The sequence below is a fragment of the Lonchura striata genome, chromosome 23, assembly GCF_046129695.1.
Source record: "Lonchura striata isolate bLonStr1 chromosome 23, bLonStr1.mat, whole genome shotgun sequence".
Lineage (NCBI taxonomy): Eukaryota > Metazoa > Chordata > Aves > Passeriformes > Estrildidae > Lonchura > Lonchura striata.
The window spans coordinates 5364172-5379676 of NC_134625.1; the positions used below are offsets into that span (position 1 = coordinate 5364172).

At 44.1% G+C, this 15505-nt stretch overlaps 1 protein-coding gene across 1 annotated transcript in view; it reads left to right on the forward strand.

Annotated features, from left to right (window-relative positions):
* LOC144247416 (uncharacterized) overlaps positions 1-15505 on the forward strand; it is a 146701-nt gene that overhangs the window by 29407 nt on the left and 101789 nt on the right. Inside the window, exon 3 of the mRNA XM_077788007.1 lies at positions 6995-7151. The gene's annotated coding sequence lies outside the window, so the exon portion shown is untranslated. The remainder of the gene's footprint in view (positions 1-6994; positions 7152-15505) is intronic.

Genomic DNA, 15505 nt, shown 5'->3' on the forward strand with positions numbered 1-15505 from the left:
AGCAGAAAATACCTGTCTGCACGCGAGGCTGTGCTGCTTTCCAATAACAACAAAAAACCTGTGTGATTTCTGCTCCGAGCAGGGCTGACACCCAGCCTCGTCCAGCGTGGCTTCAACATCCTCCAAAATCTCGCCAGGAGGATGAAATTTTCTTTTCTCTTCCCTTTCTGGTCACGTTTTACCACTGGAGTTACTCAGCGAATTAATAGGTATAGAAATGCAAAGCTCTTTTCTTATTACACGCCATCGATCTGATTGCAGTGTCATTAATTGAAAGACTCGGGAAATGTGATGGATGGTTCAGTTCAGGATTCCACATTCGTTTTGGCATAGCCCTGCAGGAGAAAAGCTGCATGAAGCTGATTGAAGGGCTCTTTTTGTCTGACATGAATTATTCTTTCATTGTCAAACCTTGTAACAGCATTCAGACATAGGGAGATTTACAATGTGAAATCCTAAATGGGGTCTATTCTTAAAATAAAATTAGAAAAAAAAAAAGAGAGAGCTTTATCTTGCAATGTTGAAAATAGCTATGTTTAAAAAAAAAAATACAACCCCACAACTATTCCTCCAAATTAAATATCTTCTGCAAAACCCAAGGGGCTGATGTTTCTCACTTAATTTTAAATTATTCTGATGGTGAGGCCTTAAATGAATAAAACAATTGCTTTAATCACATAACGGTTGTCAACATTTTTATTACGTTCAAATATATTTGTTTGTCTGAGAGGGTTTGTTTGCTCTCCCCATTGCTGTCATTTCCCCAGCAGAACGATTTGTCCGATTAGCTGGGAATCCTGCTCGTCCTGGAAAATTACACGAGGCTTTCCTTTCTCTTTGGGGAAAACCTAGGTGGACGCTGCCGAAATGTTTATTTAAGGAAATCATTCTGCATTTTAGAAAACATTAAAAAGGGGAAAAACCAAAACAGCAGCTCTGTGTGCAAAGATTTCAGCTTTTCCCAGCTGCTGGCTGCAGGCAGATCTTATCAAACGAGCTTTGGTGGGATTTGGGATTATTTATTTTTTATTTTTTTTTTCTGTTGATCCCGTGCAGTTCCGTGGTTAAATTCTGCGGGTTCTTTTGTCTGTATAAAAATTCCTGCCAGGCTCTGAGGGTTGGGAGATGCAACCACTCGAAAGCAGCAGAGAGGAGCAGCCCCTCTCCTCTTTCCACCCCCAGCTCGCCGTGCAAAGTTGATGAAGAGTTTGGAATGCCAAGCAGCCACCCAACTTGTGGGCTCATTTAAGAATAAAACACTGAAATAACATTATCCGAGATGGGAATCAATGTCATGCCTGTTACAAATGCTGGAGCTGGGAGAATAGCGAGATTACACAGAGCAGGCAGATTAGATGAAGAAGAGTATTCGATTACATTACATCTGATTAGTGCTGTCTATTCATCTGCGTGGGGCTTTTTTTATTCTTAAAGAAAGCTGGCTTATTTTATGGCAATGGGGTGTGTTGAGAGAGCAAAAAGCTGGAAGAATTGGATGTAAAACAGTGTTGGGAATAGGCAGCTCTCTGTTTTAACCATCGTCCTCCCTCAGCTCCTTTCCCATCCTCGGATCTGCGTGCCCAAATGGTTTAGCAGGCAGACCGCCCCAGAAATGACCATTTTTTACTATTGTTTAACCACTTTTCACCCCCAGAAAGGCATCGAGGGATCACTCTCTGCCTGACCCCCTGAACAAATGTCCCTTCCCACCTGAGCTGGACGTTTGCAGGCAGCCAGAGCGGCCCGAGGACCGAGATGAGTAATTCCCATTAAAGTGGGGAAAGAGCCTTTTTTCCCCGAGCTGAAGGAATAAACGGCATTGATGGGAAATGTTGTCCTCATCCCCCGCCCCCTCCCCCTGCCTATCTGCATGGAATACCCTCCCGAACGTGGATTTTTTAAGGTCTCATTGTTCGGCGAGAGGGTTGAGATTATTTTTGTAGGGTTTTTTTTTTAGTTTTTTTTTGTTTCGGGAGGGTTTTCCCTGCTCCTGCCGGGGATGCAGAGAGCCCGGCCGCTGCAGGTGCTGCTCCTCACGCTGGGAATCTCCAGTTCTCCTAAGTTTGGGAATGGAGAGCTGGGTCAGAGCACAACACCCACCGAGCAGTGGGGTTTTTCCAGCCCTTTCTTGCTTTATTTTCAGGCTCAGAGCTCTGGGATGCTCCCACCCAGGGCTTCTGGGTCTGTTCCTGCAGCTCTCCTTTAATCTTGAGCACCTTCAGTGTCGATAGCAGCTCCAACCTTCCAGCCACTGGCTGTTCCTAAAAAGGTGAGGGAGCTGGGGAGGGGTTGCTTTCCTTAGTTATTTGAAATTGAAGATGATTTAATTTCATTTTTTTTTTTTCCTTTCTTTCTTTATGCCGTCTCAAGCTAAATAAACTCAGTTCCTCCGAGCCCAAAAAGCAGCAAGGATATTTTGCCTTTGGTGTCACTAATTAGCCTCCCATGGAAGCTGAGATCAGGAGAAAGGGACATAACGAGAGAGTTTGTGCAGCCTTGCAGGACTCTGAGCATATTCTACAGGAGGGGGGAAAGAAATATTTATTCTCTCAGCCCCGAACTCGGTGAAACCGCTTCATTTTCCGAGTTTCCCGCACTCCGAAATGCGGGCTGGATAATTTCTGCAAATTCAATTAGAGTTTGGAGCCCGTGGCCGCTCTGATCAGATCTGTGTAAATAACATTGTCCCCAGCCTGTGTTGTCACCTCTGAAATGCTCTCTGGATCGCAGCCTAGCTCTGTCTTTTCTTGTGCTGGAGTCAGGGTGGTGCTGGATTTCGGAGCTTTTTGCATTTTATTGCTCTTGATTTTTTTTTTTTTAATTTAAATTTTTTAAGTTTTGTTTTGTTTTGTTTTGTTTTGCTTCTTTTCTAGTCCGTTTTGACTCTGACAGTTTTTAAAGGTGAGGCTCATTTTTTGTGAGGTTAAGAAGAAGGAGAGAGTAAAAGGTACCGTATCTTTCTTCTTAATTGTTTGGCTTAAGTCTGAAACATCTGAAAAAACACCCTTAAAATGATCTTAGAAGTAACAGTCGCTTAATTAATAAAAAATAGTAACAGATTTAGCTTACCCTCTTTATGGACTTAACTTCAGGAAATTAGGCATCCACTGTCTCCTCTGCAATAATCAGTTTCTTATCTAACAGATATGAAACGACCAAAATACCTCTTACATCATTTGCATCCTTTAACTCAGGAACAATTGCTCCAAACAAAAAAATAAAATAAAATAAAATTGAAGCACTGCTACAGCTCAGAGCATCTTTTTCTTTAAACCCTTTAAAGTCCCCCGTTTATTCCCATCCCAGCTCAGCTTAATTCCATTTTATTGTGTCGTTGGGCTGGAAATATACAGTGCCATGCCTAATTGTGCTGCTATTCCACATTAATAACCTGGAACTTTGCATCCCAAGCAGCGAGGAGCACGGAGAAAAGGCAGAAACAGATGCAATTATTTGTTGCTGGCTAAGTTACTGTACGTGACCCAGGTGCTGGAGGACTATTTGCATGTGTTTCTCACCTTTGTTCACCCAGACACATGGGGATCTGGAGCTATTGCTGACTAATTGATAGTTGTAGTAACTGCTATAGGCTCCTTAGATTAGAAATGCATGCAGACGTGTGTCTTGATTCAAACATTAAGGAACACACACACTCTCACTTACTTACACGGGCAGAAAGTCTTCGTACTATTAGAGGTGTGTGATGGAGATAGCAGGACATAAAACAGAAGAGAGAGAGACACAGGGAGAGAGAGAGAGACAGAGACAGAGAGATGGCATGCAGCATATATACCCCTACAAATAGTTCTAAAATGCGTTTGCAAATGCAGAAGTCTTCAGAACCATCCACCAGTTCAGCACAACCCTTTTTATCTCTTCTCTGCGGGACGTCTCCATCCAGATTACTCGAAAAAAGCGGAAAAGGTGAGAGCTCTGCCATCTTAGCTCTGAATTCATCTGATTTCCTTTTTTTTTTTTTTTTTTTTTTTTTAAATCCCCCCCCCTCCCCTTCTCTCCCTTGTATTCCTTATGCCATTGTCCATTCTTATGATGGCAGCCGCCCTTGCTCTTGAATGCAAGTGTCACAGCGGGAGCAAAAAGGGTTCAGGGCTGCATTGTCAAAGCCATGGTTGCCTATTGTTTCTTAGCCTTTCACTGCTCTGCTTTTCCGAGCCTCTTTCCCTATCAGTGGCCCCTGTCAAGGGGAGGAGTAGGGAGAAAATTGCAAGAGTTAGTCGTCCTTTTTATTGCACACTGTTATGATAAACAGCCCCAGCAATACATCCCACAAAATTAGGAATTATAACGACGGGACGGGGGGAAAAAAAAAGAAATTTCTTTGTAGGTTTGCGTTTGGCGCTGCCCTTATGTCAAAAGCTTGGTTTTCTTAGGAAAGACTTTTGTATTGGTGGTTTTTTTTTGGTTTTTTTTTTTTTTTTTTTTTTTTTTGCCCAGCAAAAAATAGAGGCAGCTGCAAAGTGAACAGTGAGCTATTTAGCCACAAGGTAAAAATTTCCTGTTGCTATTTGGATACTGATGCTTTTCAATTTTAAAGGTGTGTCGGGGGGAGGAAGCATGACTGAAAGCATTTCTCTAGCTGTCCATCCATCCATCCATCCATCCATCCATCCATCCATCCATCCATCTCTATTTTATATTTTAAAGCAATCGAAAACGGGTTTTAAAAAGGCCAGGGAGGCTGTTTGCAAGTTGGTTTTATATGGGGAAAAAAAAAAAAAATCTCTCAGTGCAGAATGAGGTTTGTGTTTCAGCTGATTGAATCTTGTGCTGGGAGATGAAGGGGGGATGAGTGTCCTGCTCGTGCCAGAAAGTGCTGCTTTGTCAGGGCATTCAAAGTAAAATCTTGTCACAATTTCTTCCTTCGGTGGAGGGGAGAAAAATGAATATAGACAGGAGTTTACTTGGTATTTAAGCTTGTGTTTGATTGTCTTGTGTGCACAGGCCAGCTCTGCCCGTGTTCAAAACTTCAGGGAGGTTACAAAGTCATGGCCTCAAAAGTTTTTTTGTTTTACTGCGTTTGAGATGAAATTGCTAAGAGGAGAAAATGATTCCTAAAAGGAGGCCGCTCAGAAGAGTGCAAACATATTTATGTGTTCAAGCTGTAAATATTTTACTCGTTTCACTTTCATTATTTTTTTCACTTGCCTTAAAAAAAAAAAAAATCTACCGAAGTGGGAGAGAAGCAAATGCAATTTGGTTTGTGCTTTTAACTGTTTCTGTAAAATTGAGCATCATCCTTTCAATCCTTAAATTTTTCCTCACTGCCCTCAGTGTACAGGATATTTAACAGTCTGGGGATTTAATTTTTGCAAACTATTATTATGTTCTTTTGGCTGAGCTGTTATATGATCAGAAATCATTAAAAGCAAACCCTGCAGACCGTTCAAATATGTGCTGCTTGAGGCTGAATATCTGAGCCATTGCAAACGTCTCGTGCTATTTTATCATGTCTAATAATACCAGGCAGAGTGCTTGCACACATGTAAATATGGTTTAAGTCTTAAAGAAGCTCACAGAGAAATTCTCCTCAAGGTGCTTGGGCTTGCTTTGCTTCTATTGCAGAATGTCGAGTTGGCCGAGCCTCCCAAACGAGAGCTCTTGGTGGGAATTTAGAAAAGGGGCCAAGATCTTTCACCTGGGTTCCCTCTTAACTCTCAGGGTGCTGAAATAGAAGTGATTTGAGGACCAAATTCTCCCAGCCCATCCTGCAGACAACTCGCTTTGCCTTTTCTCCCCCGTGCTGGTGCTTTTTACACTCATTTATTGTCCTGCACCGCCAAGTTCTAGGTCAAGTATGCGCCTGTTTGGAATATCTTTATGTTTGAAACTTTTTTTTTTTTTTTTTTTTTAAGAAATGATGAAAGAACTCTGGCCTTGTTTTAAATCAAGCTCTGAATGCAGCCGAGGCCACCCTGGGAGCACAATGTTTAATTTCCATTCGACATCTGCCTTATATTTACCATTGCAGCCCAGGGTCTGCGTGGAAGGAGCACTTATCGTTGATAAAAAGTTTGGCATCTCTTTTGTCAGAGGTTGTAATTTCTGTTCTCTCAATCTGCACTGTCATTTTGTAAAATCTTTTGTCACCGGAGCTGAGTGGAAAACCTGGAAACGTGCAAGAGATTAAAAGAAATGGGGGAAGAGGATTCAAATGTGCAGAGCAATTCTGGTCGCTTCCCTCTCTGAGGCAGATGGTGCCTAATCCTGATTTTTCCTTATTCCAGTGTAAATTCCGAGCTGTCCCGCTGGATCCACAGCTGAATGCTGATGAATCAGGAGCAGGCCTGGCTCCTGATTTGCTTTTTGAGGCTGTGGGTTTATCTGGCAGGGCTTTCTGCAGGCACAGCTCTGGGTTGGCATTCCTGCTGAGAGGTGCCCCCTGCCCAGTGACTCCAGCACCGGGGCCAGCCCCGAGTCCCCTTCCTCCTCCTCCTCCTCCTCCTCCTCCACCCTGCCCTATCTAGGTTTAAATACTGGAATTCAGGTGTTTGCTTTAGGTACGTCTGGCTAGGGAAATCTTAGAGCTGAGGGGGAATTTGGCACTCCAGAGTGGCAGGGGAGTCTGGTGGTGCTGGCTGAGATGGGGGAAAAGAAGTTTTTTTCAGAGCACAGGCAGAAACATTTAGCCCCACAGATGAATTTTGCTGTAAAAAGGGTGATTCAGGGGGTGAGGTGTTCCAGTCTGATGTGTTTCAGGTGGAAAAGGGAAAACTTCACTCTGTGTTTAGTTTTTAAAATTTATTTTGTCTCCTTATTAATCAAAACAGCTTATGTTCACTTTGCTTTAATATGAGGATATGAAAATGCTTTTTTTGCCCCAGATTCTGTTCTGTAATTTGAAGTTCTCTGTGTGGTGTTAGCTCAAGTTCCAGGCACCTCTTTCACTCTTTCTTGTGGGATTTCAGTGAGCAACCCTTACAGTTCTGTTCTACAAATAAATAAATATATATTTTTTTTTTTTCCCCTCTCATAGGAGTAACTTCAGTGGGATTTGTTCATACAAAAGAGAAAAGATCACCTGGATTCTTCTGGAGCTGGGAGTCAGGGCCAGAAATCTCCAGGAAAGACCTGCCCAAGGACCAAGAAGAGGATCTCACCTCTCCAGAGCTCCATCCCACCTGGAGCTCCAGGCAAGTACCATTTCCCTGCTCGGAGCTTCACTGCTGAGTCCTTACAAGTTCTCACACGCAGAAATTGTGTCAGAAAAGTTGTATTGCATTAAAATTTGCTGAGAATTTGGGTTCTTGTCCCCTGCCAGTGGCCAGTGTGCCATTGCACACTTGTGGAGGCTTCAGAGAGTCCAAAATGCAGCAAGAGCTACACCAGAGAGTTGTGTCAGGAAAAGCTGAACCCTTCAGGATTCTGAGCCTTTTGCTGATCCCAAATCCATTTCCTGTTGCCACTTTAAATCACTGATTGGCAGCCCTCTGCCTTTTCAGGATTGTGGGGTGTGCAAACCCCCAGAACTGAGGCGCTGCCATGAATTTTGTGTCCAGGTGGGCTCTGCACCATGGGCAGCACCTTCCCAGGGCCCTGTCACTGCTTTCCTTCTTCTTGTTCATGGAATTGATCCCTTGATAGGAGCTTGGCAGGTAAAAAAGAGGTTCTTTAAAAGTGGAAGAGTCTGAAATAAGGCATGGAAGAACTTCTCTCCCACTGGGAAAATCCTGCTTGGAGAGATTTTTTCAGGCCGGGGAAGCTGTGGGAGAAGTGTGGGGTGAAACATCAGCCAGGGAATTCTCCTAATGGGTGAGATGATGCTGGTTTCCAGGAAATCAGGGCAAATTTGTGGTTAACTCCGTGTGCTGGAAAGACTCAGGATGCTGGGGGTGTGCAGGGCCACAGCATCAGTTGGATGGCAGGTGGAAGTTCCTGGGTGGGAATGTCAGGGATGTGTCCTGCACTTCCCTGAGTTCAGACAGCTTTGTGCTGCCAGATTTCACTCCTCCTTACCCAAAACATGTGCCAGAGTTTAACCAAACCAGACCTCTGAAAGTGAGTACAGCAGAACAATTTCAAGTGACAATGTTGTCAAGAAAGAAAAAGGATTTTTTTTAATGGTTGTTGCTTTGTTTCCAACTCGCTCTGTTTTGGTCTGTCAGGAGTGCCTCGTGTGCTCAAATCTGTCCCAATTCACACCTCAGAACATTATTTCCCTTTGCCATGAGGTGATTTGGGTGGGAAGATGATTTGTGGTACAAATCCACTTGTATTTATACACCTGCAATCTGCTCTGTTGTTTTCATCACGCTGTGCATGGAATTCCCACTTTTATTGACAGGAATGCATTTTCCTGAGCCAGGCTGGAAGTGTTGGGCATCTCCTGAAAATTGTGGGCATTGTTTTCTTTCTTTTCATTTGCTTTGACTACAAATGACCTGACCTAGGTGTGAGCTACAGGTTTAAAAGGGAATTTCACAGATTGTGTTTCTACCTGTCCTTTGGGTTTTCCAACATTTTTTTGCCCATGGTTTGAGAGGGGACACTCGTGTCTGGTGTCACTTTTTAGGGCCTGGTTGCTTTTTCAGTTGCTGCAGGACTTAGAGGTATTTAGAGAGTTTGAGATGGGATTTTGGGAAAGAATTCCTGGCTGGGAGGGTGGGAAGAGTGTCCAGAGCAGTTGTGGTTGCCTCTGGATCCCTGTCAGTGCCCAAGGCCAGACTGGACAAAGCTTGGAGCACCCTGGGACAGTGGGAGATGTCCCTGCCCATGGGATGATTTTTGGGGTTCCTCCCAGCCCAAACCATTCCATGATTTCTGTAAATTTAAGAGGCCTGTTCAGGCCTTTATCAAGGTCAAAATGAGCTCTGCACTCTTGGTAGTTTTTCTACCCTTCGCAACTTTTCATTTTCTTCTCCAGCTTCATCCTGTTTCATGTGGCAAAACCACCCAGGAATGAGGAGAAGTCACAAATAATATTTTGGGTAGGGTTGGCTGAGGAACCCTGACACAGGTGGGAGCCAAGCCCTCAGGAACGTGCCAGGGTTGGCTTGAAGGGCAATAATCCACTTGCAAGCCACGTTCTTCTTCCTCCAGAATTGTTTCTGGTTCTCTCTGGCCCTGTTTTGCTGTTGATAACCACCCTGATTTCCATCTCTGGTTCATATTCCTGCCAGTGCATCGAAATCCTGCCAGCTTTCTGCCAAGCCATCACCTTTTCAACATGCAAATCCCTCCAAAACCTCCCATTTTTGGTACTGACCACATGAAATGATTTATTCTTCTGAAAGAGCTGCATTTTTGTCAGGGCTGTGGGGGGATGAGCCATCTCTGGAGGAACTGGGTGATATTTTCACTGTAACCATGGTTCTTTCTCCTCGTTTCTGGTTTTGTTGTGAAATGAGCTTGAGTTGAGGCATCATGTCAAGAGATTTGAGTTATTCTTGGGATGCCTTTTTGAATTCTGTATAAAGAATGGGAGATGAGACAAATAAATTAAATTGATTCAGGGGTGCAGCTCAGGAAAAAAAAAAACACCCAATTGGTTTTAAAATTCAAGAATGGGGAGGGAAAATCCAATGGTGGTGGTGATGACCCAGAGCAGCTGGTCTGGGGGGAGGTGACCTGGAATTCGATGGTTTTGAAGGTTCTTTCCCACCTTTCAGGGATTCCATGAACACCAGTGGAGGATTTTCTCTTGCTGGAAGCCACAGGGGGATGAGGAATGGGATAAAACCCAAAATATTTTGGTTGGATCCCAGGAAGTTGCATCTGAGGTCCTTTCCCACCTGATTTGGCTCAGAACCTTGGGTGGAGTCAGAGAAATCATTAAATTAATCTCTTTTTTTTTTCTCTTTGGACAATATTCCTGTATTTAAAGGCCCTGAAATCTGCAAATGCCACACTGCTGCTGCCTGCTTGTTTGATAAAAATGCATTTTTCTATTTGCATGTCTTATCTTTTAGTAGGATATTTTTTTCTTCTTCTTTAGTTACTGCTTGTGTTCCCTCTTTGAATTATTGGGCAACATCTAATAATAATAGGGATAGTAATAATAAAATAAAATAAAATAAAATAAAATAAAATAAAATAAAATAAAATAAAATAATATGGATACAAGACTATAAAGTAGCAGAAATGTTTTATCAAACCCTAAATGTCTCAGAGAATCTCTGGTATAGATCCTATAGGACAAGCTGGAGGTTTGGGGCTCCTCCAGGAAGAAACTTGCCCAAACTTTCTCTTACCTGATCTATTTTAGCCATTCCTACTAAAACCCTCAAATCCCAACCTCTGGAGCTGCAGAAAGTGCCTTTTGTCCATATTTTTTCTTCCATTTTTGGCTGCTGGGGTTATTTCTCTCTTTCCACACACAGTGATGGGGGAGAAGGGATCCGAAAAATAAGATTACATCTGTCAGGTTGTCTTTATTTTTATTTCATTTGTGACTTGTAGAAATCAGGCAACTCAATCTTGGCTCTTCAGCCTCTGCTTCTTGGGGCAAAATGCTCAGATTTGGCTTTCTGGGAGAATTCCTCTGTGCAAATATCACCCCTCTGAGGCTTTAGGAACTTTAGGGAACAGGTCTGGATCATGGAACATTTCTTCATTGTAAGAATATATTAGAATATATTTAGAATATATTTCTATTCTAAATCTAAATATAATGTTTTATTCTTATAGTCTAAGATTCCCTTAGAGTACGTTTATAGCCTTTTTATTTTGGTTTTTTTTTTTAATTTTTATTTTACACCTGTCAAAGCTGTGAGCAAGGAGAACAGATTTGTGTTTAGCAGTGGATTCAGTCTCAGATAAAATCTAAACCCTTAATTTAAAGCGAAAGCTGATGAGGAGTTTTTCACTAAGGCATTTTTCTATTGAAAGCTGTAATAGCTCAGTGAGTTAAATCCTGGGAGAGCTGTTTTTTTTCGGGTTGTTTTTTTTTTTTTTTTTTTTTTTTAATATCTCCTTGCAAAGAAATGGAGAAAGAGTTCAGTTTTGATGAAGTTTTCAAAATTGTTGGAAGAAGCACGAATAGTTGTGTGTCATCTCACGTGATTTAAGATGATCCCAGAGCTTTGCCAACTTTCCAGGGGTGACTCAATTTTTGGAGGTGCAGTGGGTGTGAAGGGGAAAACCAAATAGGGGGACACAGAATGGAAGGAATTAGAGGGAAGGAGGTCAATAATCAGGTTTATAGTCAAACTCAGTCATTAATAAAATCATGATAAATAAAAACAGTGAGAGTTTCGTGTTCAAAGCCGGTGTTGGATGGGTGTTATTTAATTTTGTGATAGAGAAGTCAAAACTTTTGTAGATGATATTTTGGGACCTTCTGGGCCATCTGGTTTGGGGCAGTATTGAGAGCAGCTCAGACCAGGGGCTGGGTGACAAACCCTCGTTGTCCTGAGGTTTAAACCAAACTTGTTGTGGCTGCAGATGACAGGCTGAGCTTCCCAGAATTCTTGTTGTCCTTTCAGTGTGTGCTTCATCAACCAGGCTGTGATTAATTGCAGCAGAGCTGCTTTTAATTTGAAACAGGATCTCAGGCTGAGCTTTCCCTGGATGTACGGATCACATGTGCGCTGGCTGTGCTGATCTGTAAAAAATGTGTATTCACTGTAGATAAAATTATTTATTTTAATTGTAGAACTATAGCTATCAAATCCATCTATTTATCTATTTAATCAATGCCTAGCTAGCCATATAAATAGATATTTGCTCTCGGATTGAGCCAGAATCTCACCAAGACCCCTGCCACACGTGTCTGTGCTGCTGTGGCAGGTCCAGCTGAAGTCACAGAAGCTCTGTGTGAGTTCAGCTGCTTTTGGGAATGTGTCTGATGTGTGTCCCCTTTTCCTGGCAGCGCTGTGAGCTGTGTCCTGCCCCTTCCTGCAAAAACCAGGAATTCGTGCCTGTGTCTCCTCCAGCCTCCCCAGGGACCACATTTGCTGCTGGGTCTGAGCCCTGGGCTCGGCTCCAGTGCCTGGGGGGGCTCTGAGGTGGGGAGAACAAACTGGAAATGGCTTGGTTGGGATGCTCAGAGCAGGACTGGTGTGGATACAGAGGTTAATTATGCCAGGTTAATTAGCTCTCTCCATGGAGCTGTGCTGAGCAGGGAGGGCATTGTCCCTCTGTGAGTGCTGTGTCCAGTCTGGGCAAACAGGACCTGGAGGGGCTGGAGAGTGTCCAGGGAAAGAAAAGGAGCTGGGAAAGGGGCTGGAACCCCAGGAGGGGCTGAGGGAGCTGGGAAGGGGCTGAGCCTGGAGAAAAGGAGGATCAGGGGGGATCTTGTGGATCTGCACAGCTCCTGACAGGAGGGGACAGCCGGGGGGGAATTTGGGATCTTATCCCAGGAACAGGGACAGGAGGAGAGGGAACAGCCTCAGATCAGGCCAGGGGAGGCTCAGGGTGGAATCAGCAGGAATTTCCCCATGGAAAGGGTTGTTAAGAGGTTGCCCAGGGAGGTTTGGAGTCCCCAGTCCTGGAGATGTCCAAGGAAAGCCTGGACGTGTCACTCAGAGCTCTGGTGGGGATTTGGCACAGGTTTGGACTTGAGGTTGTTCCAACCTTGACTCCACGCATCACTGGAGTGCCCAAATCCCAGAGGAACTGGCTCTGGCTTGGCTTTTAGACTTGGAACCTGCAGCTCAGGCTGGAAGGAATTGTTGGTTTAACTCTGGATCAGTCCTGGGACAGCTGGACAAAGCAGCTCTGACAAACCTACAACCTGAAATGCCCTGGACTGCCACACTGCGAGATTGAAACCTTATGAACGACTAAAATAATTTCATTTCAGTGACATTTCCAGGCTGATTTTAAGAGGAGCTGACTTCAGACATCTTCATGAACTAATCCACCCTAAAGATGTGCATTGATGATGATGCTCACTGGGATTTTTACAAGAGGAGTAGAAACAATAACCTAAATTCTCATCTCTCACTGTTTTGTCCCCCATTATAATATCAGTTCAGTTCAGTGGGATGAACCACAGGCTCTAGAATGGGATATTACAGTAGTTGCAAAGGAATATATGATTTTATGGAAAATTATGGAACTACTGTAAGTTGTGAATCTGTTCTTGGTGATTTCTGTATGGATTTCAGTGAAGTGCAAATCTTGGGAAGTGATTGTGGCTTTAGGAAAAGACTGACAGACACTGGCAGCATGTGCAAACCAGAAACACAGATGAGGAAATTTGTGTCAGGGACTCTGTCAGGTACAATTTAAGCTGGGATGTTTAAATAGAATTAAATAGTTTCTGGGGAAAATTCACGATAGGAATGCTGGGCTGGATCCTGGACTGGAAGCTGATTTCACAGCCAACAAACTGCTGGGAGCCTTTCGGGGAGCTCCAATGGATTTTGGGGTCAAACTCTTCCCAAAATGTGGATGATCCTACCTTGACTTATTGACAGTGAGGTTTTCACCCCTCTAAACAAGAAGCCGCTGGCAGAACTCAGCCCTTAAATGGCACAAAATGAGCTCCCTGTGGCAACCCCAGTGTTTTAAAAGTCCCCAAACTCTGGGGGATTCCTCTGAGCAAGGTGATCTCGTGGCTGCCAGGCTGGGCTGTGCCAAAAGGCACTCTCAGGTCGACAGCTTTCATTTCCTAGCGAGTTTTCCTAGAGAGTGCAGCCACATTCTGGTTTGGTCTGCAGGAGCACCCCCAGGAGGAGCTCCAGGAATCCCTCAGCCCATCCCCTGAGTTGTGTGGCCCTGGCAGATGCGGGTAATTCACTCACCCAAAATCATGAAGGACTTTGTTATTATTTTATGGAGTTTTCTGAGTGCAGTGAGCTCGGGGATGGGGCTGGTTAGAGCAGAAGCCCCTGAGCACCACACACTTCCTTCCCTCCCCTTTGCAATTTCTTCTCATGCTTTGCTGGTTCCCCTTGACTCTGGATCTTCCATATTCTTCAGAATTAAGAATTAGCCTTGTTGATTTATTCATAGATTAGTGCAGCCTGGCTTTAAAGTTGGAGAAGGAACCGAAAAAGCAGAATTTGCTCTTCATCAACTTGAATATCTCTTCCTTTGCTCAGATAATAACTTTCCTCTGTTGTAACCAGAACAGCAGCTATGGACACAACATAGGAGTTAGGATATAATTTATATTCTTGTTCAAAACAAATTGTCAAAAAGCCCTAACTAATTGATAATTAAGCTATTTTGCAGTTATTTTATGGTTTAAAATAGGGTAGAAATGTGCTTGTTTTTCCTTGGCCATGGTCTCAGCACTGGTCCAGGAGCTCTGTACTTGTTGGCAAGGATTGGGAGCAGCTGGGACCCGGATGTGGTGGCACTGCAGAGTTCCTCCTCTGTGGCCACAGGTGAATTCCTAAAACAGCAATTTCAAAAAAAGAGATTTAGGAACCTGCCCTTAAAAATTACACAGTGCTTCAGCTCAGGAGATGGCATTAATTAGAGGCAATTAAGTCCCATGGCTTTCAAAGTTTTTTACTCTTTGTTGATGCTGAGCTGAGTAAATCACCCCCTGGTTGAGTAAGTCATCCCCTGGTTGAGTAAATCTCCCCCTGGTTGAGTAAATCATCCCCTGGTCGTGCTTGGTGCCTTCTACACGTGCAGGAATAGAAACAAAAAGCCTTGGATAGTTATGGGATGGGCACAGGGGCTGTCACCTCCATTCCCTGTGGGATGTTGTGTTCAGGCAGAGGTGAAAGGCTGGAGCCCTCCCTGCCCCAGCTCCTTCTGTCCTGTTTGAATTTGGTTGGGAGCTCCTCCTGATGAGCATTTCTCCATCCACCCTGTCCTGGGCTGGCTGTAAACTGGAATTTATCCCAGCCTCAGGTGCCCAAAGGGCTCCAAACTCTTAAGGTTGGTGGCTCAAAGTGGCACAAGAAGCTCCTGCTGGACCCAGTGACCACAGCAGAGCATTCGTGAGGCCGCTTTGACTTTTCTCCAGCAGCAAAAGTACCAGTGGGGATTTTAAGGGCAAAAAGTCACCAAATTTCCCCTGCACAAAGAGCCCAGGGGAAGGAAAAGACCCCTCTAACCCTGGCACTGCTTACTTCCCACTTTGCTGCTCAGGACTTCGCTGCAGGAGGTAGAAAGAACTGAGAAAACAAGCCCTGAAATCCTATTTCCCTCTGCTCAAAAGGCAGAGAGGGAGGTTATCCATCCTGCCAGGCCTCCAGCTTGTCTCTATTTGCACATTTGCAGTGCCTTTATTTGCTGTTGGCTGTTTTTTTGGGTGGGTACTGCCTTTTCCTATTTCCCAGGAGGTAATTTCTGGATGCAAGGGAGGCACTGCAGCATCTGTGGGAGCGAGCAGCTCCTGGATCCTGTTGGTGACACATTGGTGGCCCTTCCTGAAGGGCTCTTTACCAGCACTCCTGTGTGCTGGGGACAGGCAGGGGGGGACTTGGGCCCACAATATTATGTCACAAAACAGAAAACACCCGACCCTACAGCAGCTGTAATGGCATAATAGGATAAGTGCAAGGGAGAAGCAGCAGGGTATAATAGGTACTCAGCTGCCTCTGAGATGGGGCCTCTGTATTTACCTGGCTAGAAGAAAGCT